Genomic DNA, 24,313 nt, shown 5'->3' on the forward strand with positions numbered 1-24,313 from the left:
TGACACGACATTTTGTACGACGTGAACATAAGTGTTCAGGAAACGAAAGCAATAAATTGAAGAAAACACTGAAATGTCAAAAAAGAAAGAATCAATCTCAATTGTAGGGAGACTTGCACAATCAATACAGCCATCGTGCTGGCTTCAAGCCATTTCGTTCCCTTGCTTGACAATACGACTCAGTGTTCCCGCTCCGTGGCCTTGAAATCCAGCCCGTTGAATTCGAGTTGAATTTCAGCTTGAATTTAACCTTTCGTCTGGCAACATCAGTCGATGACGCCATCATTCACGTGATCTGATAACTCAGTCTCGTCCCTGGCCGCCGTGCAGCAGGTTCTCGGAGCGCTTCGCTGCAGTCTTCGCGCAATGTTCATGACTTTCCCGATTATCCAGGTTAGTAGCGTTGACTATTCTTGTAAATATAGTAACGGAAACTACTTCTGTACCGCGATATTATGTACTTACCGCCCGAGATGGCGCGGCGGCGTCGGAATCAAGCAAAACGCGGTAGATCTTGTAATGATCTATCGCATTTTACGAGTTACATGTGCGTCAAAACCATCCGATGTTTCTGACGACGCCTCGTCAAGCTTGGACTAGGAAGCGGTTGGAAACCCGGTTGGAGCTCGTTGGTATTTGATTGAATGCCATGTTCGTAAGATTGTCGTACGATAGACTGGATTGTTTACACGCACATATGTGCCACGCGTCTGAACCATTCGAACCACCGTAAATGATGACTGCTGTGATTGTTCGAACACTCAAAGTTGCAATTTAGATGTGGTTGGTGGTGACTGTGGAATGGTGGGCAGGATGGTTTTTACGGTGACGTTTATTAGGGAGCACTTTTCTGAACCAATTAACCTGCCTGTCGATGTGTACAGAAAATATGGACGCTTCACCTACTAAGGAAAACTTTTGTAAACTTATTAGCAACGCCCGAAAAGCCTGATTTCTTCTGCATAACTCTGTAATGTGCTTTGTTGTCGTTCTCGGGTAGCGTTTGTCTCAACCCTGTCTGACAGATTCACTAGAAGTCACAACTGTAATAAATCTAAAATGACTACAGATAATGCCACGGGCCACGTTCTGGTGATGTATTGTAGCTAAAGGCAGATTTAGCCCACGGAACCATCCGCTCAGCACAAGAATAATTAAAGACCACATATGACGCTCCAGAACGCGACTGTGTGCATTGATTAACTATCTAGTCTAACCATCTAGATTAACCATTATAGGCGCGGCGCGGTGTTGCTTTACGACGATATTGGCAATACAGCTGCTGCAGTTTATCTGGCGCCAGAAGTGTGCTTTGTAGCTTACGCTCGTAATCACCTGTTTTTATCGCGCAAATATTTAGGAAGGACCGTTTCAAAGCGGCTGGAAAAGAGACCAGAAACGCTGGATCGCCTTTGACCGCTAGTACCAGAAGCACGGGATGACGCAGTGATAGATGCCCCCAGAAGGGCGTGTTCGTGCTCCCGCTTGATAAACTTATTTGTCGCTGACAGCTCTAAATCTTATATCTTGCAACCGCGCACAGCGCGAAAAGATAGCCGTGAGCAAAATGAACGGGCCGGTGCTTGTGAACTTGTCTGGAACTGTATCTTATAATTTGCTGAAGGCACTCGAACGAACACGTGTTGTCTTATTTGTCTTCTACAAATTTTCTGCCTTCTAAAGTTAAACTATCAGTAATGTTTTACGGAGAGGATATGCAGATGTTGCTTTGCACAGGTGGTTTATGCTCTCTGGTGTCATAATTAAAGAATTGTGGGGTTTTACGTGGCAAAACCACCATCTGATTATGAGGCACGCCGTCGTGGGGGACTTCGGATTAATTTGGCCAACTTGGGGTTCTTAATGTGCTCTTAAATATAAGTACACTGGTGTTTTCTGCATTTCCTGGTGGTCATAATTAGGGTGGTCAAGTAGACTGAGCAAGAGGCTAACTAACAAAAAAATCTCGCTACAGATGATTAACCAGCGAAGCTGAAACATGTGGTCCCGGTGTTTATCACTGGGTGAATCGCAACGGTGCATTAAAATATTTCTTAATTATGAAGTTACGCATACGTTCGGCTGCGACGAAGATAACGACGTCACTGACGGTATGCCCGCAGTCGGCCGTTATCGCTTGCGTTCGATGCCTCGAGTTTGCTCGGCGTCGGGGTTAGCAGCATTCGCCCACCATTTCCGCTTGCGATTCTTCGAGATTGCTTCACAATTAAACCTGTTCGTCACGTAAGACAATGAATGGCATATACCCCCGTAAACGCGGCACAATAGTGAAATTCTATGCCAGAATGATGAGTGGCAACGCAGCCAGCTGTGGATGAAGACGATGCTCGAGCCAATGCTGATGACGATAGTTGTCTGTGGACAGGTAGCGGACAGATGCTTTTTAGTTTCGCCTACCCATACAAAGCTTCTATTTAAAACATTTAATTACGGTTCCTTTATTTCGAGATTATCATATACCTTTATGCGCAGCTGATATAACATGCAGGGCTGTGCATCAATGCTCTCGGCTATTGGTCTGAGCCTGTTTCGAAGAAGCTTCCTCGTTTGGAGTTTTTTAGGCACGTCGCTTCGCGGATGCCACCTGATACTGGTATGAATGGACAAGCATGTTTAACGAACATCGTGAGCGCTGCCGCTTTCATACGCCAGGTGCCCGATTTCACCAAATCACTTTCGCGTGCCATACAAAGAATTTTAAAGAGACACTAAAAAGAAAATTAAGCTAAGCTAATTAAGCTAATTCAGAGCGCTTCCACTGCGAATATGGAAGCCAGAGAAGCTATGACTATGGTGGGTCTGCTATAGTGAATATTGCTATAGTTAATGTATATACTACCATTATTGACTTTATTGAGCGTCTTCGGCATGTTCGTCAAAGAGCAAGGCCGCAGACGTGTTGTTTTCGCCCAGCGCGATGTAGTGCGCTTGCACAGCCAAGTCCGCCCCATCGTCATAGACTCGCGTATGAGCCACAGTGTTCATTGCCGCGGCCGTCAGGATCATGGAAGATGTTGTTAAATGAGCGTCCGTCCCATAGCGAGTCCAAAGGTAAACTGCTAATAACAGCGCTAGCACGATCTCTACGTCACGAGACAAAGGGGCACAACGATTGGTGGGACGTGCCGCCGACGAGTATCGCGACGCTTGTGAAAGAGGCGTCGGCGGTGGCGAAGGGGTATAACAATGGGCCATCCATCATCCGTTTTGACACCTAAGGCACAGCTGGCGGGAAACCGCCCCGCACATAGAGCCGGAAATTGTTGATCTACTTCCGGCATATCTATCTACTTGCGTTGCCGGACACGATCTCCTGGAACCTAGCCTATAACAGCTTTGCTGTAAAAGTGTCTCTGTGATCACGTCAACGCGCCACTGTGTGTTGTCTGTTCTCTCGTTATTCGCGGTACTCGTGCTGGGCGTGCTGTTTTTCTTGAAACTTAGTGGGTGAACGGCATAATTTAACAAATTGATAAATGATCTTAGTTCTGGCGAGTGATACGAGCAATTTCTGGTGCAATGGCTCGCAAATGCTCGTAAGGGTTAAACAAAGTGCTTTATGACAAACAGTGCGCAATTCCCAATTGTGTAAACTACTACGGTTGTGGTTTTGTCACGCGGTCGCCTCACAGTTTCACAGACCACTAGCCGAATTCCCATATCATCCCATGATATTTGCCCTTTAAATTGCTGACAATACATGCTTTTTCATTTACTGCATTTCCTCGGCGTAAGTTTAATAACGACAATATTTGTCCTCAGCTGGTCCTGCAGCGCGCTTCGTCCCGAAAGGGGACAGCATTGAGTGAACACGCCCGTATGTACGTAGCTTACTAAACTTTATCGCTGTATACGTAAGGACCACTCGGTTTATTACAAGGCGTGTATCAAGTGAAGACACACGGACAGAAAAATGCGGGATTTGATTCTGTGTACAACGCGGTGCTTGTTTCATTGGTGAACTCAGAAATAAGCAATTGCACGGGCTGCGTGAAATGCACTCCGTTCCTTGTTTGCGAAGCTTTTGGGACACTGAGCGACACAGAAATACTGTTGACCAAGCTTATGGGACGACGAGACCGCATTTGCCGAAGTGTAAACACAAACACCGGTAAGACGGACTCCAACGTAAACGGGCGCGTGGTTGCTATACGACGGGAATGGAAGCGACCGGTGATTTCGGAATTTTTCCGCTAGGGAGGCAATTGCCGCTGATGTCACGTGAGGGAACTTGAAGTTGGCTATTGGTAAATTGCGCTTTTGTTGAGCCACTCTTACCATGTGCGGAAGCTTCCAACTCAAAATGATTTTGACAGTCTATAGAATTTAAATAGACTGTTTTGTCTCTTTATAAATTTATTGTCATTTATACAAAATCAGTAGACTGTCCATACGGAAAATTGGTAGGGTGTCTATTTTCATTTAATCGCAATCCATAGATTATCTATAGAGAAAAGTCGATACAAAGTATATTTTCATGTGTATTCCCACCCTATGGTGTGTCTATAGGCAATAGGCACTTTATGTGAACATTTCATATACTAATTGATAGCATATAGAATTGATGAGAAGTGTAAGGTCATAAATTCATAGACGTCTGCTAGCCTACGATGATTAGTCTGTAGAAAGTCTATAGACTTTATAAACAAATGTGTACAAATTTTATGAGGGCGCAAGTCAGTTATCATTCTTGACGTAACCGTGATTAAGCGGCTTTTGTTTTGAAGGGTGGACAGAAGTCAATCAGCATTGTCGACAAACTGCTTACCGCAGGCAGCTGATCTGCGCGTACGATGTGATTTTTAGATAGACAATAATGCTTGGGTACAGCGTCATTCGGGGCACGTGATCAGAATGAAAGAGCATTTGCTGAGCGCCATGTAGACGATCTTCCATGGTTCTTAATCTGTACCGTCTTCGCTAGGGACGAGAACCTTCCGGCGAGCAGTGCCTGCTACACGACGTCCAAGCACAAAGCCAAGTTCCGGACCAGGTTCGGAACGCACATCAGCAAGCGAGTGTGAACCTCCGAAAGCGACCTGGCTGCTAAGCAGGTAAGTCGGCACTTGCTACACGAATTCGCGTTCGAGAAAAAAAAATGCTGCAGACTTGTGTGGCCTTGCAGAATCACAACCCAATTACCAGCCAAGCTGTTTCTTTCAAGCAGTTGCAATGAAAAATTCAGTTGCCTGTTACAAAATCACAAATTGAAATTGAAAACCTTGCCCCTATATGACGCGATCATTTCTAACCTTGACAGCATATAACGTTTTCGGGAACCTGATAAAGAAAGGTTACAAATGCAGTAATTCCTCCAAACCCGTTTTACTTTGCGGGGACATTGGCCATAATGTTCCTCCATTTTCACCATACATGATCCCGTTGGCGTTCACATTTCCCTCGGGGCAGCAGGTTATAAATTATGCGTTTTTCCTTAAACAGAGTTACAAAGCTCCGGCTTGCCAGGATTTTCTCCTAAGGCAGTTTTTTTGTCCACAAACTTCGAATTTCGTTCACACGCTACTTATAACAAGCCTCTAACTATCGAAGATATAAGCAAGATGCCGTTTTTAGCTCATCAAGAACACCGGGTAAACGTACTGCGAACCTCGTGTAACGCAACATTGGGAAAAACATGCTTTATTATTTGCGTACAGCGCTTCTAATCAGGCATTTGACGTTACAGTTTCGTCATACATTGCACGGAACATGACCCTCTTTGCAAACAAACAGTGGCCTAACAACTACTTCTCGATAGGGGGGAGGGGCAAACCGCAAACGATCTGACTCTGTCTCTCTCTCTCTCTCTCTCTCTCTCTCTATATATATATATATATATATATATAATTTTACAATAAATCAGAAAAGCAAGGAAATGCATTTGTCAGTAATTTTTATATTTAAAATGCATAAACCTATTTATCAATCCCAAATGGTGAACCATGGGGGCCCAAAAAATTATTTGAATTTGCATTTATTTCTTGACACTATATAAAATCTACATATGATACAGGGACAAAAGGCAGTGAGTGCCCAGAAGTCCCAGATCTCGCCCAGTAGCAGCAGCGCAGCGCGCGTCAGAAAATGCACACTTGTTAGAGACGACGTTGCTAATTAAACAAAGAATTGTACTTTAAGTCTATATACAGCACACACATATCGCTATTTAAGGTAATAGTATTGTCGAAGTTATACACAACGAAGTACAATCAACATAAAAGACTCGCAATATTCGCAAGAAAAAAGACAGCAGATGTGTGCGACCTTGGAGAATTACAAATTTCCGGCCAAGCTGTTCCTTTCAAACAGTCGGAATAAACGTTGTAGTTTCCTGAATTATATCGCATAGTTAAAAAAGTTGCCGAGCACTTCGTGTTGGAAATTTTTAAAAGCCAGTAATTCGCGAACACACGTGTTACTTCGCCATAACATTTACCATGGTGTACTCGCTCCCTTCTCATCCCCACCCCCCCCGCCCGCCCTCTCAAATTTCTGTAGATTTGATATCGGTTGATCGAGTTAACAGTTCTCCCAGGGCAGCGGAATAAATTCTGCTTTGTTCGTAAAACACATTCATAAAGCTCGGGATCGCTTGCTTCCGTAATTCACTGCAAATATCATAATTAGTCGCCTGTCTTTGAAGTTTACTTACATAGTGCCCACACCGCGCCCTTTATTTTCGTCAAATATAAACAAGGCGTCTTGTTTAGTTCACCGAGGACATCGCTGAAACCAACTAGGAACGCCTTATGACGCACGAAAAATAGAGGGAAGAACGGCGGCTCAGTTAATATTTGCAACGCTTATAACTAGACCAGGAACGTAAAAATTTTGTCACACTTGCCATGACCCCCTCCCCTTCTGACAAAATATTAATCTGTTGTAAACAACAGCTATGTCGGGACACAGGGAAGCATAGCTGAAAATCGGCATGTCAGAAGCTCTAACAATTGAATAAGAATTTTTTTAGAAAGACTCTGTTTGATCCAACCTCATTTATCTGCCCCCAGAGAGTTTTCATAGCGTACCACAAATATTCGCTTGATTTTGCCTTGGTTCTATTTACAGTTCTCTCAGGGCAGTGGGCTCAATTGTGCCCCGCTCATTAGACAGGCTCATAACACACTATAGAGTGCTTGTATACGTAATTAGTTGCGAAAGTCCCAATTGCCCTTCTATTTTGAATTTTACTTACACATCAAACGTTACCTGGTCCTCAGAGTCACAAACTATAAAGAACCTGCTTCTTTTATTTGAGGACACCAGGCGAACCCAATATATCACGTATGAAAAAGTACAAAGTAAAAAACGAGGGTCCAATCATTATTTGTAACGCTTCTAAATGAGCCAGTAACGTTAAAACTTCGCAACACATTGTACTTAAAATGTTGTCTATTCCGTCAAAGTATAAAGCATCTGAAACGCAGAGTTCTCTTGAGACATGGAAAAACCTAGCTAATAACAGCAGCGTGGTACTTTCGAATACTTGCTTACAGTTTTTAAAAGCTGTATTTGATGAAACACATTTACCCTCGCACGTAAACTTGACATATTGTTCCCCCTATGTTCGCAAAATTTGACTTCAGTTGTAGTTGTAACCCACTCATTTGGAACATTGTCTACATATTGTTTGCATATCTACATACATATATACTACATCTACTACATATCTACACTGAACATTGCCTACATACAGGGTATGTCCGAAAAGTAATGTCAGTGAGTCGAATAAAAAATAGTTGTTGATCATATCAGTACAACACATTAAAAGGTTTCCAAATAGGCTCCCCCTGCGTCTATACATCGCTTCCATCGAGATTTCCACGCATGGAAGGCATCACGTGAGGCCTCCTCCAGAATGTGCTTCATAGCCTTGGTGCAAGCCTCTTTGACTTTATCAACTATCCCGAAATGATGTCCTTTCATGGGAGTTTTCAAGCGCCACTGGTAGACGACGTTCTGAGAAACAATTATCACCAAAGGCCGTCTTTATCATAGAAAATATATCCCCTGCGGTCTTCCTGAGTTTCACACAAATCTTGAAGGCAATCCTTTCTTCTAACGAGCGCTGCATTGCTGCTTGCACGGGAAATAAAAGCGAGATTCACGGAAAAGCCTGTCCTTACTCTCCAGATGGTAGGAGACGACAGAGCGACCACTCGTGCGTAAGCTACCTTCCCCCTCCATTAATTCCAACGGCTCTTAGCGCGCTGTGACGTATAGCCGTTTCACAAAATAATCACTGAGATTACTTTTAGGACAAACCCTGTATCTACAGCGTGGTCCCATGTTCTTTCTCTTATCCCTGTCTTTTTACTATAGTAATCATGTCTTATTATGCTCGTTACCAACTAGCCCAACTTTCTGCCTTGTCTACATATTTCCCATACCATGCCCTTAATTTTCCCCAGATATAAACAAGATGCCTGGTTTAGCTCACCGAGGACACAGGAGAAATACTACGGATCTCGTATGATGCACGAAAACACATGGGAAAACGAGGGTTTAGTAATTATCGGCAACACTTGAATTTAAACAGGAAAGTGAAAGCTTCGCTCCCTAGTGTCACGTAATTTCAAGTCCGCATCTCGTGCAGTTGTTTTAGGAGTCTGGGAAACATTTCGACTAGCTGCAGTATGACACCCCGGAACACTTCAATGAGTAACTTTCTACAAAGGCTGTAATGAACGTACACAGAATAAACATATATCGGTCGTCACTCAGAGCATTGCTTCATACTTCGAATAAGTATAAACACCGCGGCACACATAGTTTACTGAGGATACCAGAGGGAAACAACTAAATGCCGTTTATAAAGCATAACAATTCGGAGAAAGCGAGTATTCAGTAACGGTTTTTCGAGCACATAAGCAACCTACACAGTTCAAATTTTCGGTACACGTCACAAAAAAGTAGCTTTCATTTCTTCAAAATATAAAATATCTGCTGCTCTTGCTCCTGTCGAGAAACGAGTAACAGTGTAGCTCTTATTTAGAAACGGCCTGAACACGAAATAGAAAATCGAAAAGCTTCAGTTCAGTGTTCTGTTGGAATTGAAATGGCTCTACACGTTCGACCAGGGTAATTTTCACGAAAGCTATCTGCGATAAGTCGTGATTACAAAATGAAATTCGACAGTTAGACTTGTAAGTGGTTTAATCAGATTTCTGATGGTGATAAGATACTGAGACTGCAACGCTATGTAGGCTATCTCTGTGCGGAGATTCAACAGTTCCATCATTTGATAATTCAATGATTTCATGCCGTGAAAGGCGCACCAATCGTTGGGGGTGGCTGATTATAATACTCTATCCGGACCTATCCATTTCCTCGCCCACAGGTTAAATATAGCAAGCCGATTGCGTTTTCAAGTATGCTTAGGCGGTCCCATAAAGCTGGGCATGGTGCAAGTAGCGCAAGCGGCAATTTGTATAGGGCGGGAACTGTCCAGTGCAAGGCCTTCTGCGTAATGGGAGAGCGTGTATGGCGAATCCCGCGCGTCGCCCGCTACAGCGCGTCACGAGGAGGCACAAAAGACAATCCTCGCTGCCCAAGCATGGGATACGTAGTAAAGAAAAGCATTACTTACGTGGCAACTCTATTAAGCAAATTTAGCTGCAGCTGTAGTTTTGTCAGACTTACAGACGTGCAGCCGAAAGTGTCCCGCTTTCAGAAGTTGGGAGGGGGGGGGGAGAGCAAATGGCATGCTTTGCCCCCCCCCCCTCCCCCCTGTCTCGGATTATTGGGTAGCTTAGCTGCTAACGGCATAATGGCTCTTTCGAAAACTTGCCAAATTGTTTTTTGCAGGGGCAGTATTTATTCCACATGCCCACGTGTTTATTCCATTACCCTCACGCACATATCTGCCATAGGGTTCCACCCATATTCGCCACATGTTCTGGGTAACATTTTTTTTTTCTGCCAGAAGAACGGGCTCCATTCTGCGCACTCGTGAAACCCTCTTAACGTTCCGGAATTTATGTCTACGTAATTTATTACAAAATCGTCAATTAACCAGACCCATCTCAACATTACCTGGCAAATCACCCATTACCTGGCCCTTAGTTTCACCGAAGAAAGGTGCCTCGTTTAGTACAGCGAGGGCACCAGAACGTCGTATAACACTTCCCACTTAAGAGGAAGCTTGAGTTCGGGGGTTCCCATCTAAATACATGGGAAAGGAGAAATCGTCTCCCTAGGCAACCAGCGCATCACTTTAAGGAGTTTTGTTTTCTTTTAAAGAAATTGTCATAATTTCTTGACTGTTGCAAGTTGTTTTTATTCAGTACATGGATGTATTTACAAATAATTGCAAATTTTCAGAAAACGAAACTATTAAGTTATGAACTCCAACTCTGGAGGTTATCTCAGAAAAGCATTTCCGCATTTTACATGCATTTGAATAAGTGGCATCAGAGTTGGTGCCGAGCTAAAGCTTCCTCTTAAGGTGGCATTTCTACTAAACAAAAAAAAATGTGAAACGCAAAGTTCGCTCGCGACGTTGGGAAACGTTGCGGATTACGGCAGCGTAACACTTGTGAACGCTTGCTTAAAATTGTTTTTAGCAAAATATGTATTTGATCCACACGGATTTAAAGTAGCGCACAAATATTTCATAGAGGTCTGCCCATTTGTGTTAACTGTGCTCTTGATCGCATATGTGTTGAAGTCATTGCAGGGGCCTAAATTTTACGCCGCACGTAAAGCACTCTTTCAATGCTCCATTTGAAAGCGAAATTTCTCACAAATGCCGACATTAACCAACATATTTCGAACATTGCGCACGCATTAGCCATAATTTGCGTTTTATTTTCACGAAATATTAACAGTCTACCATGCCTAATTCACCGAAGACACTGGTGAAACAAACTACAAACCTGGCTTGAGGCGTGGACGTAGTGAGGGAAAGGAGGGCTTAGTAATTCTGTGCCGTGCTTCTATTTAAACTTGGATCACGAAAGTTTCACCACAACTTACTGTTAAGATTACCATTATTTTCACCAATTTTGAAGGTGGTGTCTAGCGCCGTTGTTTTAGGACTTTGGCAAGTACAGCGAATCAAGGCTGTGTGACATTCGGCAATGCTCGAATAAGTACCTTTCTACAAAGGCTGTTTTAGGCTAGAGAGATGAAACAGTTATCGTTCGTCACACACGGCATGCTTCCAACTCCAACGAAACAAGAACTTCGCGTCTTGTATAGTTAATCGAGGAGACCACAGAATGACAACTGCCGTGTATAAAGTGTAAAGATCGGGAGGAAATGATTTTTCAGTAATTATTTGCAAAGCCCATAATTAGCCTACGCACTTCAATCTGTCGGTACACGCCACCCATAGAGTGACCAATATCTCATTTAAATATGAAATTTCTGCCTTTTATGAATCTCCCACTGAAGAGGAATACTTCTTAGGCGTTTAATATAAAGAACCTAAAAGAGCGGTAAACAATTTTCGTTTTACTCCTAAATAACACAGCCTATTAAGTATTCGCCCCTAACGATTCTCGCATTTCCTTAGATACACTTTTGAGATTTAGTTTTTTTTTTTCATCGATTTAATGGCAAAAAGCAAAGGCGAAAAACTGCATATAGCGTTTTTCGAACGCTACCGGTTGCATTACCAGCTTTGCTGTAATAGTGTCTTACACCGTTATCATCACTCAGATCAGCCAGCAGATAAGAGAGAGAGAAAATGATAAATGAAAGGCAGGGAGGTTAACCAGGACCTTGCACTGGGGGAAGCATAAAGGGGAGGGAAAGATTATGAAAAGAAGAGAAAGTCCGATGTGGATATCGCCAACATAATAAGTTTTCTTCTCTATATTACAGATGGTCACTCAGTTGAGATCACAGGCGGTCACTCAATCCGGTAACTTTCGAAAATCGCATCAGCGTTTTTATGGCTTTTTGTAGTTGCGATATGCGCGACCATGGTCCCAAGATCTTGTTCAAGGGGAATGGTTTTCTATCCAACTGATTTAGAGTTGTGCACAGGCCATGCCTTTCATTTTCAAAAGATGGGCAGTAGCATAGGAGGCGTCCGTATTCTGCTCGACACCGCCGACATAGCACTCGTCGCTATCAGCCATTACATTCAAACATGTATATATGCATTGGTGAATGCTGGGAATGATGGAATGATGATGAATGAATGATGATGATGGAATGATGGGACTTCAGCCCCCCCCCCCCCCCCCCCACCCCCCGAAATGTTTTCGTGCCGGCATGCACCGCCTACCAAAACTACCACCGACGCCGGGAATCATTCTGGATTCTGTCTACAATGTCTTTTTCACGCTCGAAAAGACATTTCGGCGCGAACATTGCGAACTCGGGCTGGATTTCGTGGCAACGCCCTTGCACCTGGAGTCACGTTACGTAAGGAGCCCCATCCGTGCACGAACTTTCAAGGGCTTTTCGATTGCGAGCGGGCGCGTTACGGTATATCTCGCAGCGGCAGCAGAATCTACGGAGCGCATGGATTTCAATTCCGAAACTTTATGGCTATAAAGTTCTCAAACTTTTGACGCGAAAGGTTTACTGACATTTCCAAAGGCGTGCTTTAGTCTTTCAATTCTGGAGCTTTATGGGGTTAATGCTCTTATAAACTTGGGCCAACATGTGTGCACTAGAGCCCTCGTGTCCAGGCCGTTCCAGAAATGAAAGCACGCGCTCGCAATCTTCCACACACACGAAAATACTGAATATCGCCATAACTGTGAGCTAGCAGCTGATAATTTTCTCCAAACATTTTCAGGAAGCGCGCCCAATGTGACCGATCAGCTGAACCAGGGCAGGCAAAGTAAAATATGAGAAAACAGAAGAAAGTTAACGGCCTGCAGTTCTTCTTTGCGGGCGAAAATGTCTGGCTCTCCGTGGCCACAGGGACAGTGGCCCTATGGATTTAAACATAGCCCCCGCTGAAAATACAGATATTTTCAGAGTGCTCCTTCACATGAGAGCTGATTGTGGAGATACATATCTGAAGAACCATTTGGAAAGTTGCCCCAGTGATGCCTCGTATTTAAGCCCAGATGCACAAAACCAAATTATAGAAATTTGTGGTGAAATTATCAAAGATAGCCTAGTTGCAAAAGCAGGCTGCTTCTCCATACTTCCTGACGAAACGACGGACATCGCTGGAATCGAACAGCCTACTGTTTGTGCAAGGTACCTAAACAAGGATGCCAGCAACATCGCGGGAGTGTTTTAGGATTTAGCACCGGAATAGATGCCTTCTCTCATTGCGACTGCAGGTTCTATCGAAATGTGTACAAACTGCTGCAGATTCTAGTCACCCTTCCAGTGACCACTGCCGGCGCAGAGAATATTTTAACAAGAGTTTACTAAAAAAAAAACTACTTGCGCTCTACAATGTCTGTGGAACGCATGGTTAGGCCGGCGCTTCGATACACCCACAGAGACTTCGGCATCAACGTGTCCGAAGTCATTGACCGCTTCGCTCAACTTCCAAGTTTGTCCTTTAGATAGTGAAGTAGCAAAAATCAATGCAAGTAAAAAGTTCTGTTCCTTCAGGTCCATAAGCTCGTAATTATGAAAACGTATGACTGTTCGTTAGCTTTTAAAACCGCAGAAATTTTAGCTGTTTATTCTAGCAGTTATCATCATGATCAAAATTATCATGCGAATACGAAAATTACGAGGACATCAATAACCAATTTTGACCGACCTTGCTCATTGAAAGCCCGACCCACGCGGCGTTTGCCAAAAACATACTAGGATATTGGGTAGTTCAACTTGCCGCATCATCTGTGGCTTTCGTTTGTCCTTTTCTTTCCTTTTTAGCTACCAACTCCCTGCTTTTGTTTTGGGTGCAGAATAATTGTTGCCGCTGTGCAGGCAGTTAAATTACACATTTTCGTACTGATTTCTGCATTATTCCTCTATTATTCTACCCATATGGCGCTGTCGCGACCGCCGCATGTCCCGGTACATATCACGATTTCCGCGATCATAGTTTTGTTCTTGCCTAGATCATCTGTCTTTCTGTGCGCAAAGTTTACTATTTGTGACTGCGCAACATGTTTATTTGTCTTGTTTGACGCATTATATACACTGACGTTTGCTTAAGTACATCGATTTATTGGCGACTTAGACGTATGTTTGAATACCTTGTTGCGAGGTTTTGTGTATACAAGCAGTGAACTTTGTTTCCAGCGACTATTTTTGACCTTAAGCGAGTTGTATCTTCGCATTTGTATATTCCATTCTATATTCGCATTTCTAATGTATATTTTGCAGAACTCCTACCTTTTATTTGTACTCACTGTTGCGAGTATAATCTTGGTGTAATTACAATACACGACCGGTGGCAGCTGCTCCTGCGCAATCTATTGCAATGAGGGACAGCGTCATTGAGGTTTTTTCCTGGCCGTTGCATATGTACTAAAATGTAAAGAAGGTTCTTGAATGACGAAGATTCATCAAAATATTTGTCCTCAACTTATTCATTTCATGGCCCTTACGTTTTTCATATCAGCTGCATGCACTGCTTTGCAGGTTTCAAACTGATATAGTTCTAAAGTTCGTGTGATATTTTCTTTACTTATTAAATATGCAAAAAAAAAACACGGCAGAACTGATATCAGTTATTTCTGCCACAATGTTTGAGACATACGAATATATTCTTTTATGGAAAAATACATATTCTACTTCACAGTGCGTAGCAGTTCAATAATTCCTTTGCAGCATATAATATACAATGGCATTGGCAATGCAGTTATTATTCATGTATTTGTTCCCTCGACAAATTCTTGAAGGAGGAGGCCGCGCTGCAACCTGAGCCCCCCCCCCCCCCCCCCCCCCGAACAAAATTTCTGGCTACGCCACTGGAAATGGCCCAGCGTAATGGCGCAGCATTGCTTCCTCACTCCGCGGAAGCCTAGGTAATGCCGAGAGAATGCAATGGATGCTGGGTAAATTCAGGTGTGTGCCACTTCCCCAATAACATACGGTGCGCTAGCTTGCTTAAGTTAGCCCCGCAGGGGCGTCTGCGTAAGCAGGCGTTTGGTGTGTTGCGACACCACGGACCCGAGCACATGGGGGTTGGACCCTCCCGCGTGTACCGTGCGCGGCTTAGCCGTGTCTGGGGAAAGGGGGATCCTGGGGGTTGAGCCGATGCCGGGTGTTCGGACCTCTAAGGCCCCCCGGCGGAGGCAACACACCTCTTCGGCCTCTGCTTCACATAGACGGCACCTCCAGACTGACCCACCTTGAGGAAATCGGTAGTCGCCTTTTCCTGTCCCCCTCTCCAATCTTTTGTCTTTCCTTCTCACTTTTACATCTCTCCTGTCTTCTATTCACTTCTTTTAACTTCCGATTCTCCAGGCGGCAAGCGTTAACCTTGTGTGGCTAACCTGTCTTGGTTGTGTCGTATTTGGTTATAGCAACGCTGTACAGCTGGCGTTCGCAGGGCTTCCCTTGCAGGGACTCCTGTAACGTCCCCTTGTTGGGCTCGGTGGTGGGCGGCTGGCATCGCTGCCGAAATTAATTAAGATCTTATGACCTCATCTTTCCCAAGCTACCTGATCGTCCTCTATACAAAAGAGGACGCACCGAAGAAAGTTTCAATCCTTTTCTCCAACGAAAAGAAAACTTCCCGCGATACCATGTCATACATACTGAGAACCCTGGAAAGACTGTTAGAACCATCTCACCATTCATTGTTGCCAAATGCCTCACGGACGCACTGGGTAGTGGCTACAAAGTGACAAAAATGCCTAGCGGCGATCTCCTGCTTGAGGTACGTGATAAGCTGCAGCATGGAAAGATTTCAAACCTGGTTGCATTTGGTGATGCTCAAATCACGGTGACGCCACATCGATCACTGAATACGTGCAAGGAAGTAATCTCAGACGATGACCTCATGAACTTGAGTGAAGACGAACTTCTAGAGGGCTTGAAGGACCAGAACGTCATCCAAGTACATAGAATAAAAATTAAACGGGAGAACGAATAAATTCCAACTAAACATCTGATACTTACTTTTGGTACAAGTGAACTGCCCGAGATAATCGAGGCTGGATATGTAAAGATACGAGTAAGGGCGTACATCCCTAACCCACTCAGATGCTTCAAATGTCAAAGGTATGGTCACGGTTCGCAAAACTGCCGAGGCCGACAAACCTGTGCCAAGTGTGGTGAACAAGATCATCCCTCAGATAACTGTAACCTTGCACTCCATTGCGTGAACTGCGACGCCGCATATTCCCGCTCTTGTCCGACATGGAAAAAGGAAAAAGAGATCGTGATTATCAAAGTAAAGGAGAACATTTCCTTCCGAGAAGCGCGCAAGCGCGTTTCCTTTCTTCGTAGTGCAGGGTATGCTGATGCGGCGCGTAAGGGGGCAGCGCCGCAGCAGACTCCGGTATCGGTGTGGTCGCGGCTGTGCCACCAGCCCCCTTGGCGACAGCAGCCGGCGCTGCTTCGCCGTCTCTAAAAGAGGCTCCAAGGCCCTGCTTTTCCAGGCAAGGCCTAATCTGAAAACACCCCGCTCGAGTGAGCGGAAGTCCAGCGGCTCCCAGGAGTCAATGGACACAACTCCGATCCAGATGGCGCAGCCAGCGCCTCAGGAGCGCCGCGATTCTCGTGACCGCTTCAAAAGCAAAACGCGCGATCACAGCGCCCGGAAAGGGTCCTGTGAGCTAATCTTTCCTTTCCAGAACACACAGTACTCAACTCTGTCAAAATGGATACACAAATTATACAGTGGAATGTGAGAGGTTTTCTCCGCAATCTTGATGACATAGCAGAACGTTTACACAAACTTAACCCAAAGGTACTGTGTGCACAGGAAACGCATTTAAAAGCTACACAGACAAATTTTCTCCGGTCATATGCTATTTTTCGCAAAGACCGTGACGAGGCTAACACCTCATCCGGCGGTGTAGCTATAGTTGTCGACAAGACTGTTGCTTGCCAACACTTGCCCCTTCGGACGTCCCTCGAGGCAGTTGCAGTGCGAGCAATTCTTTTTAACAAATTGGTTGCCGTCTGCTCCATCTACATACCTCCGAATTATCGCCTGAGCAAAACAGAATTCTATGGCCTTATTAAACAACTTCCTGAACCCTTTCTCATCGTCAGAGACTTTAATGCTCATAACAGTCTTTGGGGAGACTCCCGGACTGATTTGAGGGGTCGACTTATCGAAAGCTTTCTTGTGACTTCTGGTGTATGCCTATTTAATAAGAAAGCACCTACTTACTATAATATTGCGCATAATTCATATTCATCGATAGATTTAGCGCTTGGATCCTCCACACTTCTCCCTTACTTAGAATGGAATGTAATACAAAATCCGTTTGGGAGTGACCACTTCCCGGTTACTCTAAACCTACGAGTACTAACACAACACGTCATTCCACCACATGTCCCTCGCTGGAAACTTAACTCGGCTGATTGGAAGCATTTTAAAGAATCTACTTACTTATCACAAGATTTTATACGCGATTTTAGCATAGATGATGCCGTAGCATATTTTACTGCTTTTATTATCGGCGCAGCGGAAACGTTTATTCCACAAACAAACGGCCAATCATGTAGGAGACGTGTTCCTTGGTGGAATAAAGACTGTAGAGATGCACGAAAGAGACAAAATAAGGCATGGGGTAGACTGCGCCAACATCCAACGGCGGAAAATCTCATTGCATTTAAACATATAAAGTCACAAGGAAGGCGCACGAGACGGCAGGCTAGGAGAGCAAGCTGGGAGAGGTTTCTCTCGGGCATCAATTCTTATACCCAGCAGGCTAAAGTATGGAATGGGCTGAGAAGGCTAAAAGGGCAGCAGATCAACCAATTACCGTTGGTCGATGACCAAGGGCATACCTTGGAAAACCAGGCCGATGCCCTTGGCATGCATTTCGAGCGCGTATCAAGCTCCGTAAACTACTCAGAATCATTTCTTAAATACAAGAAAGTAGCAGAACGTAAGCCAATAGACCGTAAATGCGCACCAAATCTTCCGTACGACTGTCCATTTAATAATATTGCCGAGCTTAGAGCTGCCTTGAGCACATGTATGAGCTCCGCACCGGGATTTGACAGAATCATGTATGACATGATTAAAAACCTACACACCGACACACAGATGACACTACTAGCACTTTTCAACTCTATTTGGGCTGCTGGATATCTCCCATCCTCATGGAAAGAATCCATCGTAGTCCCGGTCTTGAAACAGGGTAAAGACCCATCCAACGCTTCAAGTTACCGTCCAATAGCCCTCACAAGTTGCTTATGTAAACTCTTCGAGAAAATGATAAACCGTCGTATTTTACATTTCCTTGAATCGAAGAAAATTCTTGACCCTTATCAATGTGGCTTCAGAGAGGGTCGGTCGACTGCTGACCATCTCGTGCGCATTGAGGCAAACATTCGAGACGCCTTTGTCCATAAGCAGTTCTTTCTTTCTGTTTTCCTAGACATGGAAAAGGCATATGACACAACTTGGCGATATGGGATTTTGCGAGACCTATCGGAAATGGGTGTTCGAGGCAATATGTTTAATGTAATTGAAAGTTACTTATCACACCGTACTTTTCGTGTTAGAGTTGGCAATGCTTTATCCAGGCCATTTACACAAGAAACTGGGGTACCACAAGGTGGGGTACTAAGCTGTACGCTTTTTATCGTCAAAATGAATTCCTTGCGCTTATCTATTCCGCAGGGTATGTTTTACTCTGTATACGTAGACGACGTGCAGTTAGGTTTCAAGTCATGTGACCTTGCAATTTGTGAGCGACATGTCCAGCTTGGCTTGAACAAAGTGTGTAAATGGGCAGAAGAAAATGGCTTTAAACTCAATCCTCTTAAAAGCTCCTGTGTCCTTTTCACACAAAAAAGAGGCCTATTCGCAGAGCCCGATGTAGAACTACACAGACAACACATACCAGTTTCCACACAACATAAATTTTTAGGCGTCATATTAGACTCGAAACTAACCTTCATTCCACACATAAAGCGCCTCAAAGAGAAATGCCTAAAAAGAATGAACCTGCTTAAAATTTTGTCACATACAACATGGGGCAGTGACAGGAAGTGTCTGATGAACGTGTACAAAAGTCTTATACGTACACGCTTAGACTATGGGGCCATAGCGTATCAATCTGCCAGTCCAAGCGCCTTGAAGATGCTTGACCCTGTTCATCATCTAGGCATCCGCTTGGCGACCGGTGCCTTCAGGACAAGTCCTGTAGAGAGCCTCTACGTAGAGTCTAATGAATGGTCACGACATCTTCAAAGGTCGTACACTAGTTTCATGTATTTTCTGAAAATACACGCGAACAATGAACATCCAACTTATTCAACAATAAACGATATGACCAGTGCCACCCTGTTCCACAACCGACCTGCAGTGAAACGGCCTTTTTCTCTGCGCGTGAGGAACCTCAGTGATGAAATGAGTGTTCCACTCCTTGAACATACCTTAATGGCTCCAACAAAGCTATTACCGCCGTGGCAGTGGCAGCAGATAGATTGTGACTTGTCTTTTGTAGAAGTCACAAAACATGCCCCCGACACACACATCCGAATGCACCCTTTAGAAATCCAGGCCAAATACTCTTGCCCAGAATTCTACACCGACGCCTCAAAGTCGCATGTCGGTGTCTGTTGTGCAGCGGTGGGCCCATCGTTCGCGGAATCCGTTGCTTTACACCCAGAAACAAGTATTTTTACAGCTGAGGCTTATGCGCTCCTCTTGGCTGTAAAGTACATCGATAATACACAGATTCGCAACGCAGTTATTTATACTGACTCTTTAAGCGTCGTTAAAGCCCTATCGTCGCTACGGAAACATAAAAACTCGGCTCTATGCAAAGCTTACTCTTCCCAACATATCACAATATGCTGGCTTCCTGGACATAGAGGCATTGAAGGCAACATGCTTGCCGACAAAATGACCACATCCACAGAAACAAGTGCTAATAGCATTTCCATCGCTATCCCTGCCATAGATTTGAAACCATTTTTGCGGAAAAAACTGAGGTGCTGTTGGCAACGTTGGTGGGACACAAAACAGTCAAACAAGCTTCATCTAATAAAACCTTATTCAGGTAGTTGGCCACCTACAACAAAAACACGACGAACAGAGGTCATTCTCTGTCGACTCCGAATAGGCCACACGTATGGCACACATTCTTATCTTTTAACAAACAGTGATCCCCCTGCCTGTGAGAAATGTGGCGAGACGCTAACTGTGCTCCACGTCTTGCTTGAATGCCGGGAGGTAGAAGAGCAAAGAAAAAAGTTCTTCCCTTCAGCATACAAACAACATATTCCATTACACCCGGCATTATTCCTTGGCAAATACCCGCTCGTTGACACAAAATCATTGCTAGGTTTTTTAAATGACATTCGCATACTAAATGTTATACACCCATGTGATTCCTAGCACGGCCTCGCTATAGAGGCCTATGTTGCGGCATTGGTATGTATAGCACACGCCTCCAGGCCCTTGCGCACAAGGGTCCTGGTGAGGCAGTAGTCCGGCTTGGAAATTATCAATAACTGAGTGTCTTAAATTTATGTCATTTATATACATAGCGCACCTCACAATAGTCATTGTCACAGTTTTATCCCAAGTACCTGTTTTACGCATCTATACAGCGACCAGTTTTAGGCCCCTATACAGCCGTGATACATCTACTCAGCGCTAATCACCCATCGATCACTCTTTACCATCTCTTGGCGCTCTTTGGCCATCCTTGGCCCTTGCGCCAGTAAACACTATACACCATCATCATTGCTTAAGTTAGAGGCTACGTGAGTCTTCGATATAGGTATAGAAACAAGATTTCTTCCATCGTGTGCTTTCCTAGCAGCTTCGTCGGCGAGGTCGTTACCAGACATACCGCAATGACCCGGCAGCCACTGAAAACTTTGCTGCTCGTCTATTACAAGTGCAACACATATGGCACTTACCACTTGGGTCTTCAAATGCGCAGTCAGGATACTGCGCTTCAAATAGAAAGTTACTCACATGCACCAATATAATTATATTTCATGCACAAGAAGCCGCATCAAAAGGAACAATACATAGGCGTTTAATGAATGCTGATTCAATAATGCAGTATGAGTGAAAAAGAAAAATGTCCAGAATACAGATTGCACAATTTAGTAAAGACTCTTGTTTGAACTCAGCAAGTGTTACATCTCGATATTGGTGTCCGACCGGCCGGCATGGAGGAAAGAAACTACAGGAGGGAGCGCGTCACGTTACAATCTTGAAGCCTAGTCATAAAAAAAAATCTAACGGAGAACTCACAAAATGAAATGCACCATAGTCACGTGACAGGCAAGCGGTAGTTATTTGCCCTGCATGATGTTCTGCGTACGTGCGTGCGTTTGTTCAAAGCTGTGGAACGTTTACAGAAAGGAACGATGTTCCCTCCATCGTTCCTTCGTAAATCTAAAGAGTTGCTGTTACAGTTCCACCGATCCTTAATGGAACTGGTGGCGTTCCTCCGTCCCTCCCAAAAGCAACTAGTTCAAGGAACGCCGTTTCGTACAACACTGATTTTGACCAAAAGCTTTGGTCCTGCAACCCTTTAAAATTGGGCAAAGTGTGGCCCTTACATTACTCTGTACGGTATCACACAAAATACCTGCGTGGGAGAGGGGGATCGTATATCGATGGCAATGAGGAGAGACACGAAGCAGTTAGTAGCGGTGTCAGCGTCAGATCGTGTAGTTATTTCAAACATGCATTAGGCAAAATGAAACGACAGGTCTTGCACCAGCGCCTGCATCACTCGCGAACACTATATCCAAATCGTGTTCGTCACTCTTCCAGATATGTTCAGATGACGTCACGCGCGCACCGCTTGGCTGCAACGGAATGCTGCACATGTGCTCATTCCCACAGCATGTGTGATTGCTTATGTTCACACAATGTATCACTGACTTTGACGGTCATCTATTTTGGTGTCTACGCAATTCATTATTGCGATAGAAATTATATGGACACTTCAAGTGGATTTCGACCGTCGGCGACGTCGTCGCCTTGAGGTACCGTATAAAGTCCAAGGGCGATGTATGTGCAAGTGCACTTGCCGTATGTGCAAGTGAAAGCGCGTGGGGGACGCGCGCTATCAAGGTGAGCGCACGCATGGCGGAGAGCAACGCGACTTCTATCGCGCGAAAGGCCGTGGGGGTATGGGAGAGAAAGGGGGGTGGCGACGCTGTGCTGTGGCACCAAATGCGTACCTTGCAACTGGGCGCAAGAGGAAATGGCCACTCAATCTCCCACGCGAAAGCAGGAAAGCGGGAAGGCAGCGCGGGAGGGAGGGGGGGGGGCACCCTTCTACTCGATCTGCCAACAACTGCGCTTGTACTTTGCACCGGTGCGGGCTGTCGCGCGCACCGTATCTTGATAGCGATTTCCACATGGCTCTGACCGTTGTATGCGCTGTGCATTCGCCGCTCATTTTCCGTTGAAGCGACAGACCGCACCAAGCTTCGCTCGCTGCAGCGGCTGCGCTTGCTGCCAGCATTTTGACAGTGGTTGTTTGCGGTCATCGAGCGTGATCTATTCATGTTTGCTTGTGCGCGCTGACACCAAGCTTGTTAATTCAGTTAGTAAGCGAATGTGCCCAAGTTTATGCAGCCGATAAAACTACTATCCCTACTCCGAACAGCTCTGTACTAATTTACTATCACAATTGATGCTTCGCCTTTCGGGCGAAACTGCCACGTTTATTTTGTTTGCAACTACACTATGAGAAATCAACTGCCTCTTTATTGAAATCTAGAACCAGTAAGGGAAGCAAAAGGAAACTTGCAAGCGGTTAATACCCAAAAACTAGAAATATAGTTTCGCGCTCGTCATCTTAACATGACGAGTGCGAAACGCTATATGTAGGTCCACAAATTCCGATGAACGGGTTCGTGTGGTGCACCCAATATTTCCCTGCAATTGGCCTTCAATGCAGCGTGGAAGGTAGGATAACGTGGCTGTGAGGATGTCACGATGGTGTAAACAACCTACCAACATTGCGGCGTGTACAGCAGGCATGGGATCATTCGCTGCACCTGAGCTGCTTGGCTAGGCAGTCCGTCTTCTGAGTGTTCCCAAGAACTTACCGTGCCCACTCTTCTGCGGTGCACAACTTCTGCACACAACTGCAGTAAAAAAAATAATACAAGACACTGGAAACAACATTGGAAACCACGGAGCGGGTGATCGTCACCCGCTCCGTGGCTATGACATGGGGCTAGACTCGCTTCGAGGCAGCGTAGCCGTGTACGCTGAACCGGTGTAAGGGTACTCGTCATAGTTCGCTTGAGTACTCGGTGGCTGCTGTGTACACGTTATGTAAGCATGCCGCAAAGTACATACTTTCAAAGACTCCAGATGCAACCGACAAAACACACAATTCAAATCCTTGAGCGCAAGCTGAGCAGTGCATCACGTTGTGACTCTTCCAACAGAACTCTTATCTGATAGTCGGTTTGTTTCTTCTCTAAACCCTTACAAATTTTTCCGAACGTCCAGAAAGATAAAGAGTCTGTACAAATTCTGTACGCACATTGTAGACTAACAACCTACCATTTTGTAGACTATAATCTATACACTGTCTATACACAATTTTTGTAGAATTTTTATGTACATTCTAAACAATCGTACGTTGCATGGCGAAGCAGCCTTCCCGCCATGCTGTCATTCACAGCAACGTTTATTGTGTGCCACTCATATCGCTGGGGTGCAGGTTGCGGAGGGTTAGTTGCATCCTGGGACGTTTATTTGCCTTAGTCGTAGGGCGAACAAGGCACGTTCCAGGGTGGGGCCAAAGTTATGACAGGTGGACTTGTCTCCATCAGGAGAACAACCACAAATTTCGTAGCCAGTTTTTATGCAGCCCACTGTTCGCCAGAGTGGCTATGGCTCGATAGAGGAAGGAGAAATGTGAAGCTGAAATATACTAGGAAGAAGGAACATAATAACGAAACAGCCCATAACGTAACCTGGATGAGGGAAATAAAAACGACGTTTTCCGACAACTCCGCATCGACACTAATTACCGGAAATTATGTTCTGATCCAACGTGAGAGAATAGCGAAAATCTTATTCGGAAGAATTATTCACGCATTCCCCGTAGCGCTTCCCGATGCCCAGTAATAAACGAGCAAGAAGTTTCTAGCCTTCTCTTCCTATATATTCTCAATCTTTATTCTCGTATAGTGCCTGCGTTGTCATTTCTTCGTTATCGCAATCATCGTAGAGTAATCGTCATAGATTCATGCTCTTAGCGCCGTCGTCACGCCGTCG

The 24,313-nt window shown here is 44.7% G+C and overlaps 2 long non-coding RNA genes across 4 annotated transcripts in view; one reads left to right on the forward strand and one right to left on the reverse strand.

Moving 5' to 3' along the window:
• Positions 1-24,313, forward strand: part of LOC125941440 (uncharacterized) — a 144,333-nt gene that overhangs the window by 93,157 nt on the left and 26,863 nt on the right. For all 3 annotated transcript variants that reach the window (XR_007464292.1, XR_007464294.1, XR_007464293.1), the window contains exon 2: positions 4,946-5,075. This is a non-coding gene — a long non-coding RNA (uncharacterized LOC125941440). The remainder of the gene's footprint in view (positions 1-4,945; positions 5,076-24,313) is intronic.
• The window catches only part of LOC125941441 (uncharacterized), a 69,288-nt gene that overhangs the window by 1,372 nt on the left and 43,603 nt on the right, over positions 1-24,313 (reverse strand). The window lies entirely within an intron of this gene.

Source organism: Dermacentor silvarum, chromosome 11, assembly GCF_013339745.2.
Source record: "Dermacentor silvarum isolate Dsil-2018 chromosome 11, BIME_Dsil_1.4, whole genome shotgun sequence".
Taxonomy (NCBI): Eukaryota; Metazoa; Arthropoda; class Arachnida; order Ixodida; family Ixodidae; genus Dermacentor; species Dermacentor silvarum.